General features: G+C 45.0%; 1 protein-coding gene and 1 long non-coding RNA gene across 9 annotated transcripts in view; one reads left to right on the forward strand and one right to left on the reverse strand.

Moving 5' to 3' along the window:
• The window catches only part of Dpp6 (dipeptidyl peptidase like 6), an 883,656-nt gene that overhangs the window by 291,517 nt on the left and 578,278 nt on the right, over positions 1-13,861 (forward strand). The gene's annotated exons all lie outside the window — the stretch shown is intronic.
• LOC128099962 (uncharacterized) overlaps positions 1-13,861 on the reverse strand; it is a 99,172-nt gene that overhangs the window by 25,964 nt on the left and 59,347 nt on the right. The window lies entirely within an intron of this gene.

A 13,861-nucleotide genomic window follows, 5' to 3' on the forward strand; every position in this document is an offset into this window, starting at 1 on the left:
AACCAAAAGAGGATTCAGACTGTCTCCACTCTTCCCTGATACACACCCAAGCTCTCTTTCCAATCACAGTCCTGCTGTCCCCAGGTCTCATACCAGAGCTTCCAGTGCCCAAGAACCACAGTCCAAGTCGACAGAACTTCCCTGACAGTGGAGAAGCCCAGTCTCTGGAGGGCTCATTACTCAGTGATGGTCTCAGATCTTAACTGTGACTGGAGTATTACCATGGCTCTCGAGGTACTACATGAGCATTCGAGTCTTACCCCTCCACCACTCTGCTTTTCTGGGTTCTGACTCCTGTCTTCATCATTCTTCCTGTTTCGTTAAAGAGTAGATTATATAGTATCAGGAGCTCAATGGTTGTAACAGTTTTAGAATGTATGAGAACAGACAAGGCCCTTACATTGTAAGATGGTTCTCTGAACCCTGTTGATTAGATGTTGTGCATGAAGAACAGTGGTGTGAGTGCTGGTATGTGGCCACCCCTGGTAGCATGCTTGACTGGCATGTAGGGTGCCCTGAGTTCCATCCCCAGCTCTCCATAAACCAGGCATAGAGGTACATGCCTGCCACCCCAGCCTACATAGAAGTCTCCAAGCCAGCCTGGGCTACATGAGCTCCTGTCTCCTAGTAAAATTAAATAAATAAAAAAGCAAGTAAGTAAAAGAAGGGTGGTTTGATAGGAAGTGGAAGAAAATACCCTGAGATTAAAAGTTCAGTCAAAGGAACTTATGAAGACTAGTGTCCAAGGGCGTGTCAAAGAACTGACTCACACTTGGGTAATTTTCTTTAGTATTTTCCTATGCTCTCATCTGGTTCTCTGTGTGTGATTGCATCCTGCCTCTGCTTGTTTTCGGTTTGCTTTGCTCTGGTCTCACCAGTTTATTAAAGATAGTGTGCTATTGATTTGAAGTCTTTCCTCTTTCCTGATATGAGCACATGCTGCAGTTCCCCTCCCAGGACTGCATTCGTGGAATCCCCTAAGTTTTCAACACAAAACACATTTATTTCCCTCTGGTCTCTTCTTTAATCCATTGGTTATTTATGAGGATGTTGTTTAATTTCCACACATCTGTGTGAGCTATTCAGTTGCCCATCTATTATTGATTTCCAGGTTCAATCTCTTGTGATCCAAACCAAGCTTTTCGGGACTGAATGTCAATCTTTCTATAAGTATTGAGGATTGTTTCATTACCGAGTACCTGGGGAATGTCCAGCAAGCCCTGGAGGGAATATGTGTTCTGTTTGTGGGAAGCATCAGTCATAGTTCACAAAGCACTGAGAGTCTTACATAGGAGTTTTGGCAAGAACATGGCAGGGCTGTGATGACACACAAAAAAAAATCAGCTCATTCCTCCCAGCTCAGATATGTCACCTGTTAGTACAGCTTCCATTCCAAACTCCATGCTGCCATCCGGGGTTGCATTCCTTAGAATTTTATCAAGAACTGAAAATATGCACATGTCCTTTGATTAAAATAGCATTTTCTCTGAGGCTGACAGTCATTAAGAGCACTCAGTGCTCTTGCAGAGGACTGGGGTTTGGTTCCCAGAACCCTTTTGGCAGTCATCATCCATCACCTATAACTCTAGTTCCAGAAGCTGACATCCTCTTCTGGCCTCCATGAGCACTAGCCATGCACATGGTATATATATATATATATATATATATATATATATATATATATATATATATATATATATATATATATATATGCACACACACATATATATGTGTGTGTATGTATTCATGCGCATTAAAAATCTTAAATATCGCCGGGCGGTGGTGGCGCACGCCTTTAATCCCAGCACTCGGGAGGCAGAGCCAGGCGGATCTCTGTGAGTTCGAGGCCAGCCTGGGCTACCAAGTGAGTTCCAGGAGAGGCGCAAAGCTACACAGAGAAACCCTGTCTCGAAAAACCAAAAAAAAAAAAAAAATCTTAAATATCATTTTCTCATGCTTTCCTTTCAGTACTTTAGAAATTACACACAGAGCTAAGGAAGAAAGGACACAGTTCCAAATGGGGCTCCCTTCTCTCAGGAGCTGTGAAGATTGTAGTGGAAAGTTAATTAATTTGGGGAGCTCAAGAGTTTAAAATAATGATAGAAGTGATGATCATGGGCCACTCCAGTGGCCCGAGCCCTGTGGTACTGCATGCCTGCATCGCACTTGTTATGTACTAATTAGAGGTGGTAGTAGCAGTGAGCAGGGAGCTTTGACGTGGAAGTGTAAAGAGTGCCAGGAGTCCATAAAGAGGAGGCTAGTCGGGGACCCAGGGAAGGAAGAGGGGTCCACAGCATACCACATGATCATGGAACAACATATGTTAAAGATAAGCCTAGGTTCCTGAAGAGAACAGGCCATTGATGTACCTGCCACTTGCCAGGAGGATGATCGTGGCCTCTGGGAGTCTATGCTTCTCCATCTGTGCAATAAGAATAATAATAGTACCCGGTTTCAACAATTGTTGTAATAACTGGAAACATCCGAAAACTTGCCATGGGTATCTCTAACATCTAGCACAGACTCCTGCTACTTCTTCCAAAAAAAATTATTGGAGTTTCTTATGATCTGTCTGACATCCCTCCTTCTGCTCTTAGACCCTCCTCCCACTGAACATTAGCTGCCCTGTTTCCATCCATCATTTCCCTTTCATCAGACCAACATTGTTTGAACCATCACATTCTCTTCCCACAGACCATCACCCCCACCTCTCTGATCTTCCTCCCTCTGATCATCACTCTCCTCACTCTGGCCCTTAGACTAGCCTGTTTTCTCACCAGTCAGCCCTCAAGTGGGCCTTAAGCAAGCAGCTGGCAGCAGCCAGACACCAATCCCTGCTGGCTGTTTATCTGTCCAGACAATCAGAACTCTATCAAAAGGCTGAAGTGCAAATAACACTTCAGATTATTTGTAGTAGGAAAATGGAGTCTCGGGGGACAGAGTTATAACAAAGACTATGAACTTCAATTGACTGAGTTGCCTTCCCTTTGGCCCCCAAGGCTTTTGTGTTTGACCTTTATCAAGTAACAACATCAGTAAATAACTATTTGTACTGCTGCCACTCATGGCCCAGATGACTTTTCCCTCCAGACAGGTTTGGAGCTGCCCGTGACACAGTATTGTGAAACTGTCATGTATAGTCTACGCTCAACTACTGTTCAGTTAAAGCTCTCTCTCAAGCATTTACCCTGAATGGACATCAAGGAATTCACCATTGGACTTGTTGGGGATACACATCCATTCCAGCAAGGGGTCAGAGGATGAGGGTGATGGTTGGTTGGAGGAGACTCTGGTGGCCCAAGGGATGTTGCTCTGATGGAAGAGAAAATGACCAATGAAGACAGAGTCAGTAATATTCAGGGGGAAGAGGATTTTAGGGTGGGAAGGAAGGGTGTGTTCTAGTCTCAGACAACCCTCATCTACAGAAGGGGTGTGGCAGAGGACAGAAGACTGTGAATGGCTAGTCTTGTGTGAGCAGTCCATGGGGCACTTTGATACCACTGTGGGAAGTTGATGAGAGAAGGTCAGAATCTAGAGGGCCATCACTCAGAGTCTGCTGGGATGCTCATGAGATGCCCAGTGGCAATGTCAGTTCTATGAATGTGGCACACAGGCGAGATGTAGACAGAAATAAAATTCAAGAGCTTTAGTTAGCATGAGACTAATCATTGCTTACAATAGCACCATGTTAACTGATTAGTGAATGATGGCATGTAGAAAGGAAAGGTTGATCAAAACAGTAGGTGCCCTTGGCACTCCACTGAATTAGACTAGGGTGGGAGAAGGAGCTGGAGGACATGAGAAAACAAGGACATGCCCTAGCATCTATGGCAAGGCTGGAGATGAACCATTAGTGATGCTCTGTGGGATCTGTAGAGACACTGCAGAGAACAATGTACCAAAGAGTATGGGAATCAAAGCCTGACTAGCACTCACTGAAGGGAGAACATGGTAGGGAGAAGTAATGATGTCACAAGAGTGGACTCTGAGAAATTTCAGTGTGAAGAAAAGCTGGGGCTGCAGCAGGGTGTGGTCATGGGTTAGTGGATGACATAGAATCCAATTCCTTGAAGTCCGTTCAGAACCTCACTTGCTCTGTTTTATATACTGACTACACTCCTGGAATTACAAGTACACGGTGATAATGTTAATATGAATTCATAGCCTGTACTTCATTAAAATGATAGTCACATTAGAGGAGAATGTAGCCTGAAGCTACACTAATATGTATAAGAAGAGTGGCCTCGCCATCAGAAACAAGGTGCTTCTTTTAAATGCTACAATGGCTGGCTTGGAAAACAACAGGTTAAATGTACAACCATGCACACAACATGGCCTCGTACCATGAAGTCTGTGTAGTTACTTTCTATGTTGCTGGGGGGAATCAAGAGTTCAATTTGACTCATGGTTCAAGGGTACAGTCCATCTTGGCAGGGAAAGTCTGGTGGCAGGAACATGGGGAAGCTATTCACATCACCTACAGTCAGCAAGCAGAGAGGGGTGCATGCTGGAACTTAGCTCATACTCAACTCTTTACTCTGTCGGGGACTCCAGCCCAGGGGCCAGCCACATTTCAGGTGAACCTTCCCAGCTTAATTAACCCAGGCTAGGAGCTCTTTCACAGATGTGCATAGAGGTTTGTCTCAGATGATTCTAGATCTTGTCAAACTAACAGTTAGTGTCAATTATCAGAGTCAGAATTGTAACTCATAGACAGTGAGGTATATGCCTAGGGCAGTTCCCATGAACAAGGTGGATTTGTACCGTGGGGATGTGATGGTGGACAGGGTGTACTTGTACTGTGGATATTTACCAGTGGACAGGGTGAGTTTGTAACTTGGCTCTCTGTTGCTAGTACACCTTTGGTATGATAGTTCTCTGTGTTTAGGGATGGTGCCTAGGGTTAGAGGTATGAACAAAAATAGTGGACCTCAATTCAGAGATTTAGTGGACTTGACTATTCCTGTTGGGGCTGTGGAAGCTCCAGGAGTGTAGTGAAACTGGTTCTCAGGAGAACGGAGGCTTCCAATTCTTTGTTAAAGTATATTTTTATTTTATTTACGTGTATGTGTATATGGGTGTGAGAAGGCACACGTGTGTGGGTGCCTGCAGTGGTTTGAATGGGAAATCTCCCTCAGAGTCTCAGCCATTTGAACACTTGTTCCCCAGTCGGTGGTGCTGCTCGGGGAGGTTCAGGTGATGTGACCTTGTTGGAGGAAGTCTGTTCCTGGAGGCTGCTTTGAGAGTTTAAACCCTCATGCCAGTTCAAGTTCACTTTCTGTTTCATGCTGGCGTTCAAGATGTGAGCGCTCAGTTTCCTGTTTCTGCTGCCACTCCTTTGCCGTCATCCCTCTAAACATCTAGAGCTGTGAACCCAAATGAACCTTTGCCTCCCATAAGTTGCTTTAGTAATGGCATTTTCTCACAGCAACAGAAGTAACCAAGACAGTGTCTGTGGAGGCTAGAAAAGGGTGTGTGATCCCATGGAGCTGGAATTACAGGCGATTGTGAGCCATCCATTGTGTGTGCTGGTGATCAAACTCCTATCTTCTACAAGAGCAGCAAGGGCTCTTTCATTTGAAAACATGGTTTTACTTTTTATTTATTTTGTGTGAGTGTCTGCACACGAAATCAGAGGACAGCTTGTGGTAGTCAGTTTTCTTCTTCCACTGTATGGGCTCCAGGGACTGAACTCAGGTCATCAGGCTTGGTGGCAAGCACCTTTCCACACTGAGATAAGTCATCAGCCTCCACCCCCAATTCTTTATTCCATTGCTGAGGTATTCACTGTAAACAGAACTATCTCCTGGGTCTAACAAAGCCAGGGATACAGTAAAGAACACTTGGTGAAGGTCATTGAACTTAAAAGTGAAAGTTTCAACTTCTTTGGTTTGGGGAGAAATAGAAAACCTATCCAGAGACTCTCCCAGCATTAGGACATATGTAAACTGAACTTAACCTTTCCAGTTGGTTAAATATAGAACCATGAAATAGGGCTAAATGAAATTAACATGAAGGAACTTAAGTGTGTGGTGACCTGACTGTTTATCATCCAAACAGGACAAAGAGCAAGGGGAGAGTGAGGACTCATCTCTGTCAGGACAACTGCAAACTAGGTCATCCCTGGGACAGGCTTGGCTGTGTTGTTGCCTTGTAAGGACTTCTCATTTGTAAGGAACATTCTGTGGCACTCTATCTTCCTTGGCATGACAGAGGAATGACCAGGACAATTCCCTCTTGATAAATCAGCGAAACTCATCTACAGGGTTTTGACTCCAAGGTCAACACAAGCTTGCTTTTCCATCCTCATCACATGCAGTGATTTCTACACACACCCTTAGGAGTTCTGTCACCCTCTCCCACTGATGCACGCTCCTGTGCCTCCTGGAGTCCACACCCAGATATCTATCTGATATATATATATATATATATATATATATATATATATATATATATATATATAGAGAGAGAGAGAGAGAGAGAGAGAGAGAGAGCATAGAGTGATGACATTTTGAATATTGGTTATAGCAATGGTGAAGTCAACTCCAGATGACTTCTGGGATACTATTTATGCTCCTCTGAAAGAGTATATCACTCAAATAAACACATCCCTATTTCCTAGTCATCTTGGCCCTTGTTGATTCCTGCCTGTCTTAGAACCCACTTCTTTGCCTGTGTTGCTCAGCACTTAGATGCAAGGCCCCTTCCACAGTCACATCAGCAGTGATTTGGGTATTCTGTCCTAAATAACTCTGCTTTAAAGCAATTGGATTAATACCCCAGAGGAAAAAACAAAACAAAACAAAACAAAAAAGCCAATTCCAATGATTGCTGCATATCCTTTTAAAAAACACTGGAAGAGACAAGGGATACCAAAATAAAACAGGTTCTGCCCAAAACCAAGTCACATTTGTAAGAGATACAGGAAAAAGAAGAGTGTGGGCTGGGGTGTAGCTCAGTACCACAGTGCTCTCCTGGCACACATCCTCAGTACACAAGCAAGCAAGCAAAAAACCCTTCAGTGAGGATACAGAGTCATTCAAAGAGTGGACTTTACTCAGGATGCTTCTGCACTTGCTACATACTAGGTGTGGACCCCTGTGACTCCCACAGCCAAGCTCTGCTTGTGAGGACTGCAGTTTCTATTGCCTTGCCTGATTGTCCTTGAGCAAAGGGCAGTAAGGGCAGGGCCAGCATTACAACCTATGGCTTTCCCCTCTGACAATGTGACATGTTCCAACAGGGTACCCAGAGCTGGAGAGGAAGCATCCGTGGGGGTGAGGCACAGGGGAATGTGTGAGAGGATGCTTCTTGGAGGTAGCCGCCACTTCCTGCAGTCACACCATGGTAGACAGGGAAAAACTTGGATGGGAGCCAAATGAGGCATCTGGTAGCAGCTGTGGGATCTGTAGAACTATGTATGTGTCAGTGACTCTTGTCATCCATAGATGTGCCCTGCAGTGTCTACCCAGATTTCAGGTGACAGAAACATGACATCTTTCTTCCTCTTCCTACGCTGCTTGGGAGCTCTGGACTGGGGTGTCTCACCCATGTACCTCATCTTCTTAGAGTGCACATTTGAATCTCAAATGACATTCTTCTCATAGTGTCTTATCTGAGGGCCAGCCTCAGGTTGAACACCTGAATCCTTCTGATCTCACATCAGGTGGCTGGGAGGATGAAGTCTCTTTGAGTAGAGAAAGAGAAAGAGGGACTATTCCAGGTTCTTGCATAGTGACCACTTGCAAGGTCAGACTGAAGTCTGAAGCCTCAAGACACAGAGGTCAGGCAAGGCAGATAAAAAGCCACCTCCAGATAGGTCACAAAAAATGTCTTGGTTGTGGGCTTCAGGTACTTCTAGAACACACTGAAGAGAAGTATCTTTGTGTCAGTGGTGACAAATCAGTGTGAGCTCAGACAAGGCAAAGTGCGTTGACAAGTGAGTAAGTGTGAGTGGGAGTCTGCAGCAAGGGGCTGTAATGTGAGAACTCAGTACCTGCTTGCCGTTCCCACAGATTACTTGGGATGTGCAAAGCTGTGAGGTAGGGAAACACGAACAGTAGGTTTGGAGAATTCTGGATTCCATGCAACTAAATTCAAGGGTATATCCTAAGAGTTAATTTCTATTTTAAGATGATGAGTATTCCTTCAAGGCTTTCTACGTGGAGGTGAAATGCCACATAGCCCACCCTTGCATGGCCATGATCTATTATGCCTATAGACTATCCATGCTGGCTGATCATCCCCTGGGGCCTTACGGAGAAGCTGCTAACCTGGACCATCCTAAAGACGTTTTGCCTGGGACATCTCTGACTGTGAGTTCTAAGGGAGGCTTCAAATTAGCTTTTGACATTCAAGGTCATCACTGGTAAATCAAAAAAAAAAAAAAAAAAAAAGGCCCCTCTGAAAATGGGTCAACTCCTTCAGCTGCCTCCTGCCTTTTGTTCTGTAATTACAATGCACATCAAGAAAATGATCAAAGTCCTATTTGGAGAATATTGGATTAGCAGAATGTTTGATGAAATCAATAATTGGAATAGTGAGAGACTTTTACTAATTACATCTGGAAGGGCTAATATTGTCTGTGGGGATGAAATAGGAGGCTTTGTTCCTTATGTAAATGATGGTGGTATAAAAAATGTGTCTTGGAAGGATGCCCTTTGGACTCTGGTTTCTATGTGTCTAATGGTAGGGAATTCAAGGAGAAAAGGGTACACAGGCCCCTGAAACTTTAGATTCTAATTACACTAGAAATGAGTTCAGTCCATAAATTGGTACTCCTTTCAAAAGTTAAATATTAACCTAAAAATATAAAAAGAAATTTCATTTTTCACTAGTATAGCTTTACATACACACATTTTCCCTTCCTGTAAATCAAGTGTAACATGATTTGTTTTGTTTTTGTTTTGAGGCTGGCCTCAAACTCATTATCTAGCCAGTGGTCTTCTGATCTTACTGCCACCTCCCATGTGTTGGAATTAATGGTATACACCACTTTATGTGATGCTGGGGATAGAGACCAGGGCTTCATGCCTGCTAGCCAAGCACTTTACCAACTACAGCTCCAGCTCCTAACATGTGACATTATTACAGTAACCTGGTGGCAATATGTGTTTAGACCTTGTGGTTAGACCTTATTTATTTCTTCCTAAGCCCATTTTAAGCAAAAGAAACATGTTTCAAACACCCCATACCCTCTTCAGTCCCATTTGTATTGAGACAGAAATCACCGTACTCAAATCTCCATCAGCTCATTCTCAGAGAAACTGTGACTGGACAGCTGATTGATTGGCCGTGTTTACTGCCGGCTTAGTATTGATCTACTAAGCATTCCCCTTGGCTTGCTAAATATATTCTATAGAAATCAAGTGAGGTTTAACTTAAAGGGAAACAAGTAACCCTCTATGGTTCTTGCATGGAGAAAGAACTCAACTTGGCTACGCCAGCTGGGAAGACAACGCCCAGCGAGTGGGGACACCTTCCTCCCTGCTCAGGCACGTAAGTGTGCCTCCTACGCATGCATCCTGTCCTCCCTGTGTCTAGGTCTATGCCCTGTCACACACACACACACACACACACACACACACACACACACACACACACACACACACACACACACACACTTCGTGTCTCTTTACTCCATCCCATCTCCTCCCCTCAGCCTGCAGGACTCTTCTGACTTAGCCTTTGTTCCGTTTTAAGGGTCCTGTCCCAGCCCTCCTCTCTCCTTCCTTCCAAAGCTTTCAGAAGCTCTACACAGAATAATACCTCAAGAGTCTCCACTAGGTTTCCTTGTGTGTGTGATAACATTATAGCGACAGAGAACCTTTTATCATGGAGTCTGGCCACTCAGAATAACCCCTTGCCTTGTCTCCAACGTACTTGGTGTGCACAGGAGGCACAGCTCCCTGGAAACAGCCCTGGCCTCTATCCCTACCATGCATTTCCCATGCTCTCCGCCAGCCCAGAGCTGGTGCATCCTTCATGCCTGGCTCCTGTCAGCCTCTCTTGACACCATCCTCCTCTGTGTGAGTGGCTGCCCTCTGCTGCTGCTACTACTACTGGATCCTCATGCCTGCCTCACCTTGGTCTATAAAGACAAACAGATAAGAACAGGGAGAGATTGAAGCTGTGAGGGAGACAATGAATCATCACAATAGCAGTCGTCTACTGTCATGATTACACAGTAACGGCCACACAGTCAGCTCCAGGCCAGAACTGTATTTATTAATTACCTGTAAAACGGTGTCTTGTTCAGTCTTAAAAACAAGACATGTTTTTGCCTACCTCACAGAAACAGGTTCAGAGAGGTCTGTTACCAACCCTGAGGTCACAGAACAGTTCAGCCACAGGCAGCTCTGTGCCCCGCTCCCACAGCTTCCTCAGTGGTACCCTGCCCAATGGGTTGCTAGAGTAAGACAGTGCTCCAAGTGGCCCCAGGCTCTGAGTGGCTCTGAAGGGTTCTGCCATGAGCAGGATCCTTTGTCGGGAGATGTAAAGGCATTTTGAGGAAAGCGGAGACAGAACAGGATGCCCCTCCTCAGAGGCCACGAGGCAAAGAGAGATAAGAAACTTCTTTTAATGTGGCTGCAAGCTGACAGCCATCAAACAGCACACAGTATTTCCATGAGACCACAGGAAAAGTATTCGCCGACTTCCTGGCCTCATAGTTTTTGAACAATTTTGAGTTCATCAAAGACTAGATGAAGAGAGAAAAATGTGTGTTCTATAGGAAAAAGGGCAGGTTGGGCCCATTCTGAACCTGGACGGCAGGTGCCTGCTTGTATCTGGAACAGTCAGATATTTTCAGCACGGCTTTTGACTCTGTGGGGCACCCTTGATCTTCCGCTCAATCAGCTCGGTGACTCATCCTCCTGGTTCAGACTTGGCGCGATCCCAGGGAGGCAGAGGGGCCAGTGCAGTACTCCCCACAGGACCATACGAGGCTCTATGGGCTTCATCCACCTCCCATGGCTGCTGACAATTAGGTCCACACCTCTGCTCAGCAGCCTGCTAATGTGACAAGACTCACTGTGCCGGAGAGCCCCTCAATCAGTCTATGGAAAGTCACGCCTGCAAGTTCACACAGGCGGATTCCATTTCCCATTGCATAGCATGGCTACTTGGCACAATCTTTGAAAATCTGAAACATTTTCTCCTGTAGCGGGATGCTTGCCTATACTTAGTGAGACACAGTTCTCCAGTACCTCAGGGGAACAGGGAGGAGGTGTACACAAAAACAAGACTCACTCTTCCATTCCCATTTATCCACTGGACATTCCTCAGTAGGCCAGGGCTGCTCTTTTGAGCATTGACACCACAGGGAAGAGTTGGAATCTTCTCTAGAATTTTCCAGAATGGTGATCTTGTGTCCATCCTCTCTTGTGTTGAAGTGGGATTACCAGATTTGTTCATAGGTCAATGCTTGCAGAAGGTGGCAGAGAGCAGGCAGGGTATTGACTTGGGGACAAAGAAGAAGGCATAGAGAAGACATCCTGACTCCCTCAGGGCAGATTTCCTGGCTGGACTCTGGCCAGTCCTAGGAGGGATCCTGGCTCCTCTCTTGACTTTCAGGAGGTCAGGCATACTGAGAGCTCCTCAGGAAGCCTTCTGGACATGACCTGGCTTTCACACCCATGAACTTGCTGCAGCTGTGGTTACCTCCACATGATCTTCACAAGATAGGACATGGTAACATCTCATAATCTGTGTGGGAGGGGCTTAGATTCCCCACTCCCCCTGGAACTGTTGACCAGTAATGGCTGCTCAGGGAGGCAGCGTCATTTCTTCAGTGGTGTAGCTGCTGGTAGGTTGCCATTGCTGTTGTTTCAGAAAGTAACCCCCACTCACAATCAAATAATTCTAGTTAAACTCAGTGCATCACACCTAAAACAAGGCATGGGAGTAGGAAGGGGACTTGTTGGATAGAAGGGGCTCTTCAGGGCACAGGGGAAGTGGGATAAGGAAGGAAAATAAAAGATGAAAATAACTAAAATTCATTATGTGCATGTATTAAGCCATCAAATAATTAAAAATGGAAAATAAAGAAAAATAAGGTCTTGCACACTCAGGACACTGCAGTAGCTCTGACTTCCTATTACATGAGTCCTATGAACATACACTTCCTGTGAGGGCATACCTCCTGTGAACCTAAACTTCCCGTGAGTGAGTGCACACTTCTTGTGTATATAGTCTTCCTGAAACTGAGTATTTTCTGTGAGGTCACATTTCCTGTGAGTGCATCCTTCTGAGCACACATTTCCTAGGGCACATACTTCCTGTGGGTACACACTTCCTTGGAGTCTTTTATTTCCTGTGAGTGCACACTTCCTCTGAGTCTGTTACTTCCTGTGGGTATACACTTCCTCAGAGTCTGTTATTACCTGTGAGAGACACATACTGTAAGCCCATATTTCCTCTGAGCCCATACTTCCTGTGTATACATACTTCCTCTGAGTCCACACTAGCTTGAAGCACACACTTCCTATATGTAATCTCAGTTCCATAGTTGGTCTGCATTCTTGAGACAGGAAGTATGTCTTGTCTGAATTTGTGTGCACGCATGCTTGTGTGTGTGTGTGTGTGTGTGTGTGTGTGTGTGTGTGTGTGTATGTGTGTGTTGGAGAGTGTGTGTGTGTGTATGTGTATATGCTGGGACATAAAATGCCCTTTGAGGTCATTGCTTCTTCAGCCTTTGACTTCTCTGTGCTCCTCCAGTTCCAGTTCATTCTTGGGAGCTCTCCCTAAATACTGTTGGCCCTTGTCCTACGCTTTCAGGGAAACCTGCATTCTCCTTCTACGGCCCTTACCTAATAAGATCATTATTTAATGACATCTGATGTCATACTAGGTGGTGAAACCAAGTTAGCCTCTTCTCTTCAGTGTCTCCAGGGTCAGATTTCACTGGAGCTCCCCAACTAAATGGGCAAATTACAGGTCAGGGTCTTCTCTCTATGAGTTGTAATTAAATTTTAAAATGCACACAGGCTGTTTTTAGTATGGATTTCTTGTAAGAGAATGCTATGTAAACATAGCTTACTGATTTCTCTTCAACCTGACATGCAGTGGAAGCTAATGGCACTACAGCATACTCCAGAACTTTGGAAACGAAGGCAGAACATGAGGATGGGAAAGCAGCAGTTTTGTATTCTGGCGTCAGGGCACATTCAGACACATTGTTCAAGAGTCTCCTAAAATGCTTCAAAATGTTCTCACAAGCCCTTGAATACAGCACCTCTTCCTGAGACTTGAACATCTCAGGCCTAGCACACAGCTTTCAAAAGCATGATCATAATTCCTCAAAAACAGCTTCTTGGAGAAAGGTGGGAGGGGGGAACACTAAAATATTAACACTAGAACCATTAGACTTGTGAAAAGGCATCTGTATCAGACCCAGAAAGTTCTGGAAAACATTAGGCAATAAACACATTTAATGGTGGGAGACTTTGAGCAGTGGCTGCAAAATTAAGGTTTTCCCACTGGTGAGTTTGAGCTACAAAAATCTACCCCCTAAAATATCGCTGTGTAGTCCCCTTGCATCACTGTGTGCAGCCAGTGGAAATGCCTATGGGGACCTCTCCACCCTCAAGCCTAGACCCTCTTCACAGATTCTTATAACTCCCTAAATCACCTACAAGGAAAATTAGCAGAAACCTGTTGCCATGCATCTGAGGACCATCTCTTAGGTTTTCTTTTATGCTGACCCTCTGCCCTCAAGGACTCTGTCTCTGGCCTGTGATCATTTTGAGGTGACCTCTCCCTGTCTCCCTGCATAATTCTTTCACATATAAAGTTCCTGCTGGAAGAGCCTTCTCTCCACTCCTTGTAGTATAGTTCCGTGCCTTCCACTTTCTGATAAAAT

The sequence above is a fragment of the Peromyscus californicus genome, unplaced genomic scaffold (genome assembly GCF_007827085.1).
Source record: "Peromyscus californicus insignis strain IS unplaced genomic scaffold, ASM782708v3 Scaffold_6__1_contigs__length_162567912, whole genome shotgun sequence".
Classification (NCBI taxonomy): Eukaryota; Metazoa; Chordata; class Mammalia; order Rodentia; family Cricetidae; genus Peromyscus; species Peromyscus californicus.